General features: G+C 48.7%; 7 non-coding genes across 7 annotated transcripts; 2 read left to right on the forward strand and 5 right to left on the reverse strand.

Annotated features, from left to right (window-relative positions):
- Positions 1-1375: 1375 nt before the first annotated feature.
- Positions 1376-1448, reverse strand: trnak-cuu (transfer RNA lysine (anticodon CUU)). Its single transcript has one exon. It is a non-coding gene; the product is annotated as a tRNA-Lys (tRNA).
- Positions 1449-2269: 821 nt separating this feature from the next.
- Positions 2270-2341, reverse strand: trnam-cau (transfer RNA methionine (anticodon CAU)). The gene has a single exon. It is a non-coding gene; the product is annotated as a tRNA-Met (tRNA).
- Positions 2342-5494: 3153 nt separating this feature from the next.
- Positions 5495-5567, reverse strand: trnak-cuu (transfer RNA lysine (anticodon CUU)). The gene has a single exon. It is a non-coding gene; the product is annotated as a tRNA-Lys (tRNA).
- Positions 5568-6388: 821 nt separating this feature from the next.
- On the reverse strand, positions 6389-6460 carry trnam-cau (transfer RNA methionine (anticodon CAU)). The gene has a single exon. It is a non-coding gene; the product is annotated as a tRNA-Met (tRNA).
- Positions 6461-6739: 279 nt separating this feature from the next.
- trnal-cag (transfer RNA leucine (anticodon CAG)) lies at positions 6740-6822 on the forward strand. Its single transcript has one exon. It is a non-coding gene; the product is annotated as a tRNA-Leu (tRNA).
- A 2791-nt stretch (positions 6823-9613) lies between these two features.
- On the reverse strand, positions 9614-9686 carry trnak-cuu (transfer RNA lysine (anticodon CUU)). Its single transcript has one exon. It is a non-coding gene; the product is annotated as a tRNA-Lys (tRNA).
- Positions 9687-10858: 1172 nt separating this feature from the next.
- Positions 10859-10941, forward strand: trnal-cag (transfer RNA leucine (anticodon CAG)). Its single transcript has one exon. It is a non-coding gene; the product is annotated as a tRNA-Leu (tRNA).
- Positions 10942-13359: the final 2418 nt, after the last annotated feature.

The following is a 13359-nucleotide window of genomic DNA, read 5'->3' on the forward strand; positions in this document are numbered from 1 at the left end:
AGAAAATGACAACGGTGTTTTTCCTTAACGAAAAACTTCCCATGGAGAAAAACAACGGCTGTGCGTCTCTGTCGGCTTGATTCAGTTTAATGCAAGTATTCATTCTCCTCCTGGAAAATACAGCTTGCGAAAGATGAAATACAATTCTTGGCTTTTCTGGGTGAGTGCAGAAGAAATCCTGCCGGCTGGCAGAAGAATTCCAGCCTTTTTTACTCTTTAACCAGAAACTTGCGAATGATACAAAGCAAGCGGGGTGCGTTTCTGTGCAGCTGTTAACTGAACAGCTGCTGCTTCAAGCCCACCCAGGGCTCATTCCGATTTCAACATCATGCCCCCTGAAGGTAGACTGGATTTCTTTGCGAAGCATTCACCTTTTGGACGTTTCAGGAAAGGTGCGTGTCGATGCCAGACTTGAAAAGCTTTCCATACAAAGAAACAACATAGTGCTTTTGATTGATGGGAAACGGCAAGAGCGGTTTGAGCAGCTCCGGCCTCTCAACCGCTTTACAATGTGATCGGCACCTTGGTAGCCAGTTTAGAAGGCTGAAAAGGATGCTGGAAGCACAGCGACGTTCTAAAACCAGCGCTTGAAAAGCATCTGCATACATAAAATGTCCATTTCCCCAAAGCTGAATCTGCATCTTCAGAAGATTGTCAGCTATACGTTTTCGTTCTTTGTTTCCTTTTTTTACGACAAGCTTTCGAGAAATGAACTGTCTATTGTGATGAAGGCTGCATTAGAAATTGTGCATCTAGCTTAGTTCAATGAAATCGGGAGGTGCACCTGTCTCAAGCGGATGGCTCTTTGCAGGCACACTACGGAAACCTGCGGGCGCAAGTTGGGAGAAGTGACTCTTGCAGAGTGTTGAGCTTCGAGAAGAGGGCTCCGCTCAGGAAGATATTTCCACATGTTGAAGAGTCGCTTTTCGCCCTTTCTTTCCCACATTTTTCCAGTGCGGTTATTGATCGCGTTCAAAATGTTTTCCCAACGTACGTGTTACCTGCAAAATCACAGTGAAACTGTTATGCCCAAAAGATTCCTAATAGTTATTGTATTAGAATAGCTCTCCAATTTCTTAGCCTTCGTACACGCAATGTTTAAGGAAACGCTAGAGTAAATGAAACTGTAAATAGACAGGAGCTCTTCTTAGTTTTCATACAAGTTATGATGGCTGCAGCTCCTATCTGCGTCCGGGTGACCGGAGCCAAGGGATTATCTGCGGAACCCTTGATTTATCTCTCGGGCAAGGAGCTAGATACGCCCTTTTCATCTCGGTTTGATCACACCTGTGCATTAAAACGCAGTGCTCGGTACCATCGAGGTGTAAGAGGTTCAAGGATGAGCGGGAAACTTTGTTAATAAGGAGACGGGCACCGCCCAACGTGGGGCTCGAACCCACGACCCTGAGATTAAGAGTCTCATGCTCTACCGACTGAGCTAGCCGGGCGCCGGTGGAGCTGGTGGTTAACTTGTCCCTGTTGACGGCAATTTGACAAGGTATACTTCCTGGCTTTTCATCATGTGCTGACCGGATTCGAGAGTAGCACACCCTGTTCTTTGTTGATTACTGTACCTCCAGCAGCGCAAATGTCAGTAATCATTGAAATGTACGACCTACAATCTCCTCAGCATGCCCGCGTGGACTCCTCAGTGATCATCCTTCTACGTTCTGCTGTAGTTTTCATGCAAGTGAAAACCGTGCTCCAAATAACAGCGGCACAGTTGTATCCTGCGGTAAGCATTCTTCTAATTCCATCGTTTTGCTCCAGGTAAAAGGTAGCGCATCATAGTGTTGATATTCCAAGGTTTCAGAGTCCGTATTGGATGGCTTGGATGCAGACATCGCTCAGAGCTCCCAGTATGATTTTCCCGAGTTCAGTTTTGCAGTGTTTTAGTGCTTTACTACTTCCAGTGGGCCTTTGAATGCTCTGCTAAGTAGAGACGTGACATAATTACTAATGCGACCGAGTGTGCTGGCTGTTCCTGGTTCGTAATGATTAACGCGAGAAATCAATCTAAACATAACTGCTTCGATTTCGAGGTTCAGTTGAAGCTTTCAAAGAAACTATCAAAGACCTCAGAACAACCGAAGACACATTTGGTCATCTCCGTATTGGTGAAGATTAAAGAGTCCCGCAAGTGTCAAGCTTGCACAAACACACACGAGAGAGAAACTCAGGACAGAATTTAAAGAAAGGGAGATGCAGACTATTTGAAGGCACTTTGCTAACCCAATGGCATGCTTATGAATCGTGCATAGGACACACGTAGCAGAGGATGGTTTCGATCCATCGACCTCTGGGTTATGGGCCCAGCACGCTTCCGCTGCGCCACTCTGCTGACGGCCTCTCTGCGTGTGGCGCACAACTGCTCTTTTTATTTCCTACATAAGTGATGAAAGAGTTGAAAGTTTCAACGACAAACGCAGACGTCACTTTGAGCGCTTGGTGTTGTAGCACAAATCATCACATGCTGCTCTACACTGGATTATAAAAGCCGACACATTTTCCAAACATTTTAATGCTGGAGTCACACTGTAGTATTAATAACAGTGCGATACGCGAGGAGCGTAGTGGGATCGCGGTGGCTCATCAGACCGCCCCGGGACAGGGGGCCCGCGTCAGGATGGCCGAGCGGTCTAAGGTGCTGCGTTCAGGTCGCAGTCTCCCCTGGGGGCGTGGGTTCGAATCCCACTCCTGACAAAAAGCTTGCTCAGTGCCGTCTCCAGTCGGGTGCAAATGGGTGAAGCAGCCTGACGCAGGGAACGTGCGCCGATAGGCGTAGGTGTATCCCCTGCCTCTTCCGATTTAGCTCGTGCTCCATAGGATGGAAGCGGATGCTCTGGCTTTTTGACTCGAATATAACCTGATCACAACAGAAGGCCGTGCAGCCCAGTGCTGGTTTAAGAATGCCTCGTGTCTTCAGGCCCCTATTCCTTCAGGTTACCCCTTTGGAATAGTCGTCCGAAAAAGACGGGAAAGGAAAAGCATGTAAGCTCCCACACACTGCGTTAGCATTAGCGGTTGGAATCTGATGGGAGAAAAGCAACCTGGCTCGCCGTCAAGCAATCCATCCCCGGTCTCCCACGTGACAGGCGGGGATACGCACCACTATACTAACGAGGAGCGCTTGCTTGGCGCTTGAAGACACTTCCTCTTGCGGCTACTACTGTTTCCGGTTTCGCCTTTTCTTTTCATTCCTCCCAGAGGAGCGCATGAAAACGTTTCCATCTGCGCCATCCTCACCCCTCCAATGCTATGGTCCCTGCTCCTCCTGGTGCACTGCAAACACTCATTCAGCCGGTTCTTTCAGTTTGAATAATTAGGTCTTCAAAGGCTGGAAGTAGGGCGCAAAAGACATGCCAATGCCAAAAGCGTGGCTGTGTGCTTCCAGCTGTGAAATGTCACTGGTGGATGTTGAAGACATTACTTCCAAGGCAGCAGGTCCAAGCGATTTAGCGTTTGTACAAGAAGCAGGAAGAGAGAAACGGCACTCCGCCTTTTTCTGGGCAGGCCGAAGCGACAGGAGAAGGGCGCCGTAGTGGGCAGGATTCGAGCCGACGCGGGGAGACCCCAATGGCTTTCTAGCCCATCGCCTTAACCGCTCGGCCACGACTACAGGGAGCGCCGCCGCCGCCGGCTTGCGATCATTTAACACGGAGGGCGAGGCGGCGGCGGTAACCTTTTTCAATGTCGCTCTCCGCTTCCCCCCAAAAAAAAGCCAAATGACATGCTAGCACTCGGACACCCTTCAGAAGACTGAAGGGTGGCTTAAAGCTGGAAGGATTAGGTCTCCCCGTTCCGACGCGACAATCGAACTTCCTTAGGCAGAGAGAAAGCAACATCGAGGAGCGTCAACAAGACTTTAGAAGCTGCGCCACACGCCACTTTCAGTCGCAGTCACAGCAGTTTTAAAGGCAGGAATCGCCTTTGCGAACGCCATGAGAAACAGAACGCAAGCTCAGGTCCTGCGGTTTAACAAACAGCCACGGCTTTCATGCGACTGGACATTTCTTTTCTGGAGCGAATTCACTTTCAACTTCAAGAAATTCACACAACTTGCGAAATACGAAATACAAATCTGGCTCATCGCTGCACAAGAAATACCGCCGGCTGGCAAGAAAATGACAACGGTGTTTTTCCTTAACGAAAAACTTCCCATGGAGAAAAACAACGGCTGTGCGTCTCTGTCGGCTTGATTCAGTTTAATGCAAGTATTCATTCTCCTCCTGGAAAATACAGCTTGCGAAAGATGAAATACAATTCTTGGCTTTTCTGGGTGAGTGCAGAAGAAATCCTGCCGGCTGGCAGAAGAATTCCAGCCTTTTTTACTCTTTAACCAGAAACTTGCGAATGATACAAAGCAAGCGGGGTGCGTTTCTGTGCAGCTGTTAACTGAACAGCTGCTGCTTCAAGCCCACCCAGGGCTCATTCCGATTTCAACATCATGCCCCCTGAAGGTAGACTGGATTTCTTTGCGAAGCATTCACCTTTTGGACGTTTCAGGAAAGGTGCGTGTCGATGCCAGACTTGAAAAGCTTTCCATACAAAGAAACAACATAGTGCTTTTGATTGATGGGAAACGGCAAGAGCGGTTTGAGCAGCTCCGGCCTCTCAACCGCTTTACAATGTGATCGGCACCTCGGTAGCCAGTTTAGAAGGCTGAAAAGGATGCTGGAAGCACAGCGACGTTCTAAAACCAGCGCTTGAAAAGCATCTGCATACATAAAATGTCCATTTCCCCAAAGCTGAATCTGCATCTTCAGAAGATTGTCAGCTATACGTTTTCGTTCTTTGTTTCCTTTTTTTACGACAAGCTTTCGAGAAATGAACTGTCTATTGTGATGAAGGCTGCATTAGAAATTGTGCATCTAGCTTAGTTCAATGAAATCGGGAGGTGCACCTGTCTCAAGCGGATGGCTCTTTGCAGGCACACTACGGAAACCTGCGGGCGCAAGTTGGGAGAAGTGACTCTTGCAGAGTGTTGAGCTTCGAGAAGAGGGCTCCGCTCAGGAAGATATTTCCACATGTTGAAGAGTCGCTTTTCGCCCTTTCTTTCCCACATTTTTCCAGTGCGGTTATTGATCGCGTTCAAAATGTTTTCCCAACGTACGTGTTACCTGCAAAATCACAGTGAAACTGTTATGCCCAAAAGATTCCTAATAGTTATTGTATTAGAATAGCTCTCCAATTTCTTAGCCTTCGTACACGCAATGTTTAAGGAAACGCTAGAGTAAATGAAACTGTAAATAGACAGGAGCTCTTCTTAGTTTTCATACAAGTTATGATGGCTGCAGCTCCTATCTGCGTCCGGGTGACCGGAGCCAAGGGATTATCTGCGGAACCCTTGATTTATCTCTCGGGCAAGGAGCTAGATACGCCCTTTTCATCTCGGTTTGATCACACCTGTGCATTAAAACGCAGTGCTCGGTACCATCGAGGTGTAAGAGGTTCAAGGATGAGCGGGAAACTTTGTTAATAAGGAGACGGGCACCGCCCAACGTGGGGCTCGAACCCACGACCCTGAGATTAAGAGTCTCATGCTCTACCGACTGAGCTAGCCGGGCGCCGGTGGAGCTGGTGGTTAACTTGTCCCTGTTGACGGCAATTTGACAAGGTATACTTCCTGGCTTTTCATCATGTGCTGACCGGATTCGAGAGTAGCACACCCTGTTCTTTGTTGATTACTGTACCTCCAGCAGCGCAAATGTCAGTAATCATTGAAATGTACGACCTACAATCTCCTCAGCATGCCCGCGTGGACTCCTCAGTGATCATCCTTCTACGTTCTGCTGTAGTTTTCATGCAAGTGAAAACCGTGCTCCAAATAACAGCGGCACAGTTGTATCCTGCGGTAAGCATTCTTCTAATTCCATCGTTTTGCTCCAGGTAAAAGGTAGCGCATCATAGTGTTGATATTCCAAGGTTTCAGAGTCCGTATTGGATGGCTTGGATGCAGACATCGCTCAGAGCTCCCAGTATGATTTTCCCGAGTTCAGTTTGTCAGTGTTTTAGTGCTTTACTACTTCCAGTGGGCCTTTGAATGCTCTGCTAAGTAGAGACGTGACATAATTACTAATGCGACCGAGTGTGCTGGCTGTTCCTGGTTCGTAATGATTAACGCGAGAAATCAATATAAACATAACTGCTTCGATTTCGAGGTTCAGTTGAAGCTTTCAAAGAAACTATCAAAGACCTCAGAACAACCGAAGACACATTTGGTCATCTCCGTATTGGTGAAGATTAAAGAGTCCCGCAAGTGTCAAGCTTGCACAAACACACACGAGAGAGAAACTCAGGACAGAATTTAAAGAAAGGGAGATGCAGACTATTTGAAGGCACTTTGCTAACCCAATGGCATGCTTATGAATCGTGCATAGGACACACGTAGCAGAGGATGGTTTCGATCCATCGACCTCTGGGTTATGGGCCCAGCACGCTTCCGCTGCGCCACTCTGCTGACGGCCTCTCTGCGTGTGGCGCACAACTGCTCTTTTTATTTCCTACATAAGTGATGAAAGAGTTGAAAGTTTCAACGACAAACGCAGACGTCACTTTGAGCGCTTGGTGTTGTAGCACAAATCATCACATGCTGCTCTACACTGGATTATAAAAGCCGACACATTTTCCAAACATTTTAATGCTGGAGTCACACTGTAGTATTAATAACAGTGCGATACTCGAGGAGCGTAGTGGGATCGCGGTGGCTCATCAGACCGCCCCGGGACAGGGGGCCCGCGTCAGGATGGCCGAGCGGTCTAAGGCGCTGCGTTCAGGTCGCAGTCTCCCCTGGAGGCGTGGGTTCGAATCCCACTCCTGACAAAAAGCTTGCTCAGTGCCGTCTCCAGTCGGGTGCAAATGGGTGAAGCAGCCTGACGCAGGGAACGTGCGCCGATAGGCGTAGGTGTATCCCCTGCCTCTTCCGATTTAGCTCGTGCTCCATAGGATGGAAGCGGATGCTCTGGCTTTTTGACTCGAATATAACCTGATCACAACAGAAGGCCGTGCAGCCCAGTGCTGGTTTAAGAATGCCTCGTGTCTTCAGGCCCCTATTCCTTCAGGTTACCCCTTTGGAATAGTCGTCCGAAAAAGACGGGAAAGGAAAAGCATGTAAGCTCCCACACACTGCGTTAGCATTAGCGGTTGGAATCTGATGGGAGAAAAGCAACCTGGCTCGCCGTCAAGCAATCCATCCCTGGTCTCCCACGTGACAGGCGGGGATACGCACCACTATACTAACGAGGAGCGCTTGCTTGGCGCTTGAAGACACTTCCTCTTGCGGCTACTACTGTTTCCGGTTTCGTCTTTTCTTTTCATTCCTCCCAGAGGAGCGCATGAAAACGTTTCCATCTGCGCCATCCTCACCCCTCCAATGCTATGGTCCCTGCTCCTCCTGGTGCACTGCAAACACTCATTCAGCCGGTTCTTTCAGTTTGAATAATTAGGTCTTCAAAGGCTGGAAGTAGGGCGCAAAAGACATGCCAATGCCAAAAGCGTGGCTGTGTGCTTCCAGCTGTGAAATGTCACTGGTGGATGTTGAAGACATTACTTCCAAGGCAGCAGGTCCAAGCGATTTAGCGTTTGTACAAGAAGCAGGAAGAGAGAAACGGCACTCCGCCTTTTTCTGGGCAGGCCGAAGCGACAGGAGAAGGGCGCCGTAGTGGGCAGGATTCGAGCCGACGCGGGGAGACCCCAATGGCTTTCTAGCCCATCGCCTTAACCGCTCGGCCACGACTACAGGGAGCGCCGCCGCCGCCGGCTTGCGATCATTTAACACGGAGGGCGAGGCGGCGGCGGTAACCTTTTTCAATGTCGCTCTCCGCTTCCCCCCAAAAAAAAGCCAAATGACATGCTAGCACTCGGACACCCTTCAGAAGACTGAAGGGTGGCTTAAAGCTGGAAGGATTAGGTCTCCCCGTTCCGACGCGACAATCGAACTTCCTTAGGCAGAGAGAAAGCAACATCGAGGAGCGTCAACAAGACTTTAGAAGCTGCGCCACACGCCACTTTCAGTCGCAGTCACAGCAGTTTTAAAGGCAGGAATCGCCTTTGCGAACGCCATGAGAAACAGAACGCAAGCTCAGGTCCTGCGGTTTAACAAACAGCCACGGCTTTCATGCGACTGGACATTTCTTTTCTGGAGCGAATTCACTTTCAACTTCAAGAAATTCACACAACTTGCGAAATACGAAATACAAATCTGGCTCATCGCTGCACAAGAAATACCGCCGGCTGGCAAGAAAATGACAACGGTGTTTTTCCTTAACGAAAAACTTCCCATGGAGAAAAACAACGGCTGTGCGTCTCTGTCGGCTTGATTCAGTTTAATGCAAGTATTCATTCTCCTCCTGGAAAATACAGCTTGCGAAAGATGAAATACAATTCTTGGCTTTTCTGGGTGAGTGCAGAAGAAATCCTGCCGGCTGGCAGAAGAATTCCAGCCTTTTTTACTCTTTAACCAGAAACTTGCGAATGATACAAAGCAAGCGGGGTGCGTTTCTGTGCAGCTGTTAACTGAACAGCTGCTGCTTCAAGCCCACCCAGGGCTCATTCCGATTTCAACATCATGCCCCCTGAAGGTAGACTGGATTTCTTTGCGAAGCATTCACCTTTTGGACGTTTCAGGAAAGGTGCGTGTCGATGCCAGACTTGAAAAGCTTTCCATACAAAGAAACAACATAGTGCTTTTGATTGATGGGAAACGGCAAGAGCGGTTTGAGCAGCTCCGGCCTCTCAACCGCTTTACAATGTGATCGGCACCTCGGTAGCCAGTTTAGAAGGCTGAAAAGGATGCTGGAAGCACAGCGACGTTCTAAAACCAGCGCTTGAAAAGCATCTGCATACATAAAATGTCCATTTCCCCAAAGCTGAATCTGCATCTTCAGAAGATTGTCAGCTATACGTTTTCGTTCTTTGTTTCCTTTTTTTACGACAAGCTTTCGAGAAATGAACTGTCTATTGTGATGAAGGCTGCATTAGAAATTGTGCATCTAGCTTAGTTCAATGAAATCGGGAGGTGCACCTGTCTCAAGCGGATGGCTCTTTGCAGGCACACTACGGAAACCTGCGGGCGCAAGTTGGGAGAAGTGACTCTTGCAGAGTGTTGAGCTTCGAGAAGAGGGCTCCGCTCAGGAAGATATTTCCACATGTTGAAGAGTCGCTTTTCGCCCTTTCTTTCCCACATTTTTCCAGTGCGGTTATTGATCGCGTTCAAAATGTTTTCCCAACGTACGTGTTACCTGCAAAATCACAGTGAAACTGTTATGCCCAAAAGATTCCTAATAGTTATTGTATTAGAATAGCTCTCCAATTTCTTAGCCTTCGTACACGCAATGTTTAAGGAAACGCTAGAGTAAATGAAACTGTAAATAGACAGGAGCTCTTCTTAGTTTTCATACAAGTTATGATGGCTGCAGCTCCTATCTGCGTCCGGGTGACCGGAGCCAAGGGATTATCTGCGGAACCCTTGATTTATCTCTCGGGCAAGGAGCTAGATACGCCCTTTTCATCTCGGTTTGATCACACCTGTGCATTAAAACGCAGTGCTCGGTACCATCGAGGTGTAAGAGGTTCAAGGATGAGCGGGAAACTTTGTTAATAAGGAGACGGGCACCGCCCAACGTGGGGCTCGAACCCACGACCCTGAGATTAAGAGTCTCATGCTCTACCGACTGAGCTAGCCGGGCGCCGGTGGAGCTGGTGGTTAACTTGTCCCTGTTGACGGCAATTTGACAAGGTATACTTCCTGGCTTTTCATCATGTGCTGACCGGATTCGAGAGTAGCACACCCTGTTCTTTGTTGATTACTGTACCTCCAGCAGCGCAAATGTCAGTAATCATTGAAATGTACGACCTACAATCTCCTCAGCATGCCCGCGTGGACTCCTCAGTGATCATCCTTCTACGTTCTGCTGTAGTTTTCATGCAAGTGAAAACCGTGCTCCAAATAACAGCGGCACAGTTGTATCCTGCGGTAAGCATTCTTCTAATTCCATCGTTTTGCTCCAGGTAAAAGGTAGCGCATCATAGTGTTGATATTCCAAGGTTTCAGAGTCCGTATTGGATGGCTTGGATGCAGACATCGCTCAGAGCTCCCAGTATGATTTTCCCGAGTTCAGTTTTGCAGTGTTTTAGTGCTTTACTACTTCCAGTGGGCCTTTGAATGCTCTGCTAAGTAGAGACGTGACATAATTACTAATGCGACCGAGTGTGCTGGCTGTTCCTGGTTCGTAATGATTAACGCGAGAAATCAATATAAACATAACTGCTTCGATTTCGAGGTTCAGTTGAAGCTTTCAAAGAAACTATCAAAGACCTCAGAACAACCGAAGACACATTTGGTCATCTCCGTATTGGTGAAGATTAAAGAGTCCCGCAAGTGTCAAGCTTGCACAAACACACACGAGAGAGAAACTCAGGACAGAATTTAAAGAAAGGGAGATGCAGACTATTTGAAGGCACTTTGCTAACCCAATGGCATGCTTATGAATCGTGCATAGGACACACGTAGCAGAGGATGGTTTCGATCCATCGACCTCTGGATTATGGGCCCAGCACGCTTCCGCTGCGCCACTCTGCTGACGGCCTCTCTGCGTGTGGCGCACAACTGCTCTTTTTATTTCCTACATAAGTGATGAAAGAGTTGAAAGTTTCAACGACAAACGCAGACGTCACTTTGAGCGCTTGGTGTTGTAGCACAAATCATCACATGCTGCTCTACACTGGATTATAAAAGCCGACACATTTTCCAAACATTTTAATGCTGGAGTCACACTGTAGTATTAATAACAGTGCGATACTCGAGGAGCGTAGTGGGATCGCGGTGGCTCATCAGACCGCCCCGGGACCGGGGGCCCGCGTCAGGATGGCCGAGCGGTCTAAGGCGCTGCGTTCAGGTCGCAGTCTCCCCTGGAGGCGTGGGTTCGAATCCCACTCCTGACAAAAAGCTTGCTCAGTGCCGTCTCCAGTCGGGTGCAAATGGGTGAAGCAGCCTGACGCAGGGAACGTGCGCCGATAGGCGTAGGTGTATCCCCTGCCTCTTCCGATTTAGCTCGTGCTCCATAGGATGGAAGCGGATGCTCTGGCTTTTTGACTCGAATATAACCTGATCACAACAGAAGGCCGTGCAGCCCAGTGCTGGTTTAAGAATGCCTCGTGTCTTCAGGCCCCTATTCCTTCAGGTTACCCCTTTGGAATAGTCGTCCGAAAAAGACGGGAAAGGAAAAGCATGTAAGCTCCCACACACTGCGTTAGCATTAGCGGTTGGAATCTGATGGGAGAAAAGCAACCTGGCTCGCCGTCAAGCAATCCATCCCTGGTCTCCCACGTGACAGGCGGGGATACGCACCACTATACTAACGAGGAGCGCTTGCTTGGCGCTTGAAGACACTTCCTCTTGCGGCTACTACTGTTTCCGGTTTCGTCTTTTCTTTTCATTCCTCCCAGAGGAGCGCATGAAAACGTTTCCATCTGCGCCATCCTCACCCCTCCAATGCTATGGTCCCTGCTCCTCCTGGTGCACTGCAAACACTCATTCAGCCGGTTCTTTCAGTTTGAATAATTAGGTCTTCAAAGGCTGGAAGTAGGGCGCAAAAGACATGCCAATGCCAAAAGCGTGGCTGTGTGCTTCCAGCTGTGAAATGTCACTGGTGGATGTTGAAGACATTACTTCCAAGGCAGCAGGTCCAAGCGATTTAGCGTTTGTACAAGAAGCAGGAAGAGAGAAACGGCACTCCGCCTTTTTCTGGGCAGGCCGAAGCGACAGGAGAAGGGCGCCGTAGTGGGCAGGATTCGAGCCGACGCGGGGAGACCCCAATGGCTTTCTAGCCCATCGCCTTAACCGCTCGGCCACGACTACAGGGAGCGCCGCCGCCGCCGGCTTGCGATCATTTAACACGGAGGGCGAGGCGGCGGCGGTAACCTTTTTCAATGTCGCTCTCCGCTTCCCCCCAAAAAAAAGCCAAATGACATGCTAGCACTCGGACACCCTTCAGAAGACTGAAGGGTGGCTTAAAGCTGGAAGGATTAGGTCTCCCCGTTCCGACGCGACAATCGAACTTCCTTAGGCAGAGAGAAAGCAACATCGAGGAGCGTCAACAAGACTTTAGAAGCTGCGCCACACGCCACTTTCAGTCGCAGTCACAGCAGTTTTAAAGGCAGGAATCGCCTTTGCGAACGCCATGAGAAACAGAACGCAAGCTCAGGTCCTGCGGTTTAACAAACAGCCACGGCTTTCATGCGACTGGACATTTCTTTTCTGGAGCGAATTCACTTTCAACTTCAAGAAATTCACACAACTTGCGAAATACGAAATACAAATCTGGCTCATCGCTGCACAAGAAATACCGCCGGCTGGCAAGAAAATGACAACGGTGTTTTTCCTTAACGAAAAACTTCCCATGGAGAAAAACAACGGCTGTGCGTCTCTGTCGGCTTGATTCAGTTTAATGCAAGTATTCATTCTCCTCCTGGAAAATACAGCTTGCGAAAGATGAAATACAATTCTTGGCTTTTCTGGGTGAGTGCAGAAGAAATCCTGCCGGCTGGCAGAAGAATTCCAGCCTTTTTTACTCTTTAACCAGAAACTTGCGAATGATACAAAGCAAGCGGGGTGCGTTTCTGTGCAGCTGTTAACTGAACAGCTGCTGCTTCAAGCCCACCCAGGGCTCATTCCGATTTCAACATCATGCCCCCTGAAGGTAGACTGGATTTCTTTGCGAAGCATTCACCTTTTGGACGTTTCAGGAAAGGTGCGTGTCGATGCCAGACTTGAAAAGCTTTCCATACAAAGAAACAACATAGTGCTTTTGATTGATGGGAAACGGCAAGAGCGGTTTGAGCAGCTCCGGCCTCTCAACCGCTTTACAATGTGATCGGCACCTCGGTAGCCAGTTTAGAAGGCTGAAAAGGATGCTGGAAGCACAGCGACGTTCTAAAACCAGCGCTTGAAAAGCATCTGCATACATAAAATGTCCATTTCCCCAAAGCTGAATCTGCATCTTCAGAAGATTGTCAGCTATACGTTTTCGTTCTTTGTTTCCTTTTTTTACGACAAGCTTTCGAGAAATGAACTGTCTATTGTGATGAAGGCTGCATTAGAAATTGTGCATCTAGCTTAGTTCAATGAAATCGGGAGGTGCACCTGTCTCAAGCGGATGGCTCCTTGCAGGCACACTACGGAAACCTGCGGGCGCAAGTTGGGAGAAGTGACTCTTGCAGAGTGTTGAGCTTCGAGAAGAGGGCTCCGCTCAGGAAGATATTTCCACATGTTGAAGAGTCGCTTTTCGCCCTTTCTTTCCCACATTTTTCCAGTGCGGTTATTGATCGCGTTCAAAATGTTTTCCCAACGTACGTGTTACC

Source organism: Lepisosteus oculatus, unplaced genomic scaffold (assembly GCF_040954835.1).
Source record: "Lepisosteus oculatus isolate fLepOcu1 unplaced genomic scaffold, fLepOcu1.hap2 HAP2_SCAFFOLD_75, whole genome shotgun sequence".
In the NCBI taxonomy this organism is placed as follows: Eukaryota; Metazoa; Chordata; class Actinopteri; order Semionotiformes; family Lepisosteidae; genus Lepisosteus; species Lepisosteus oculatus.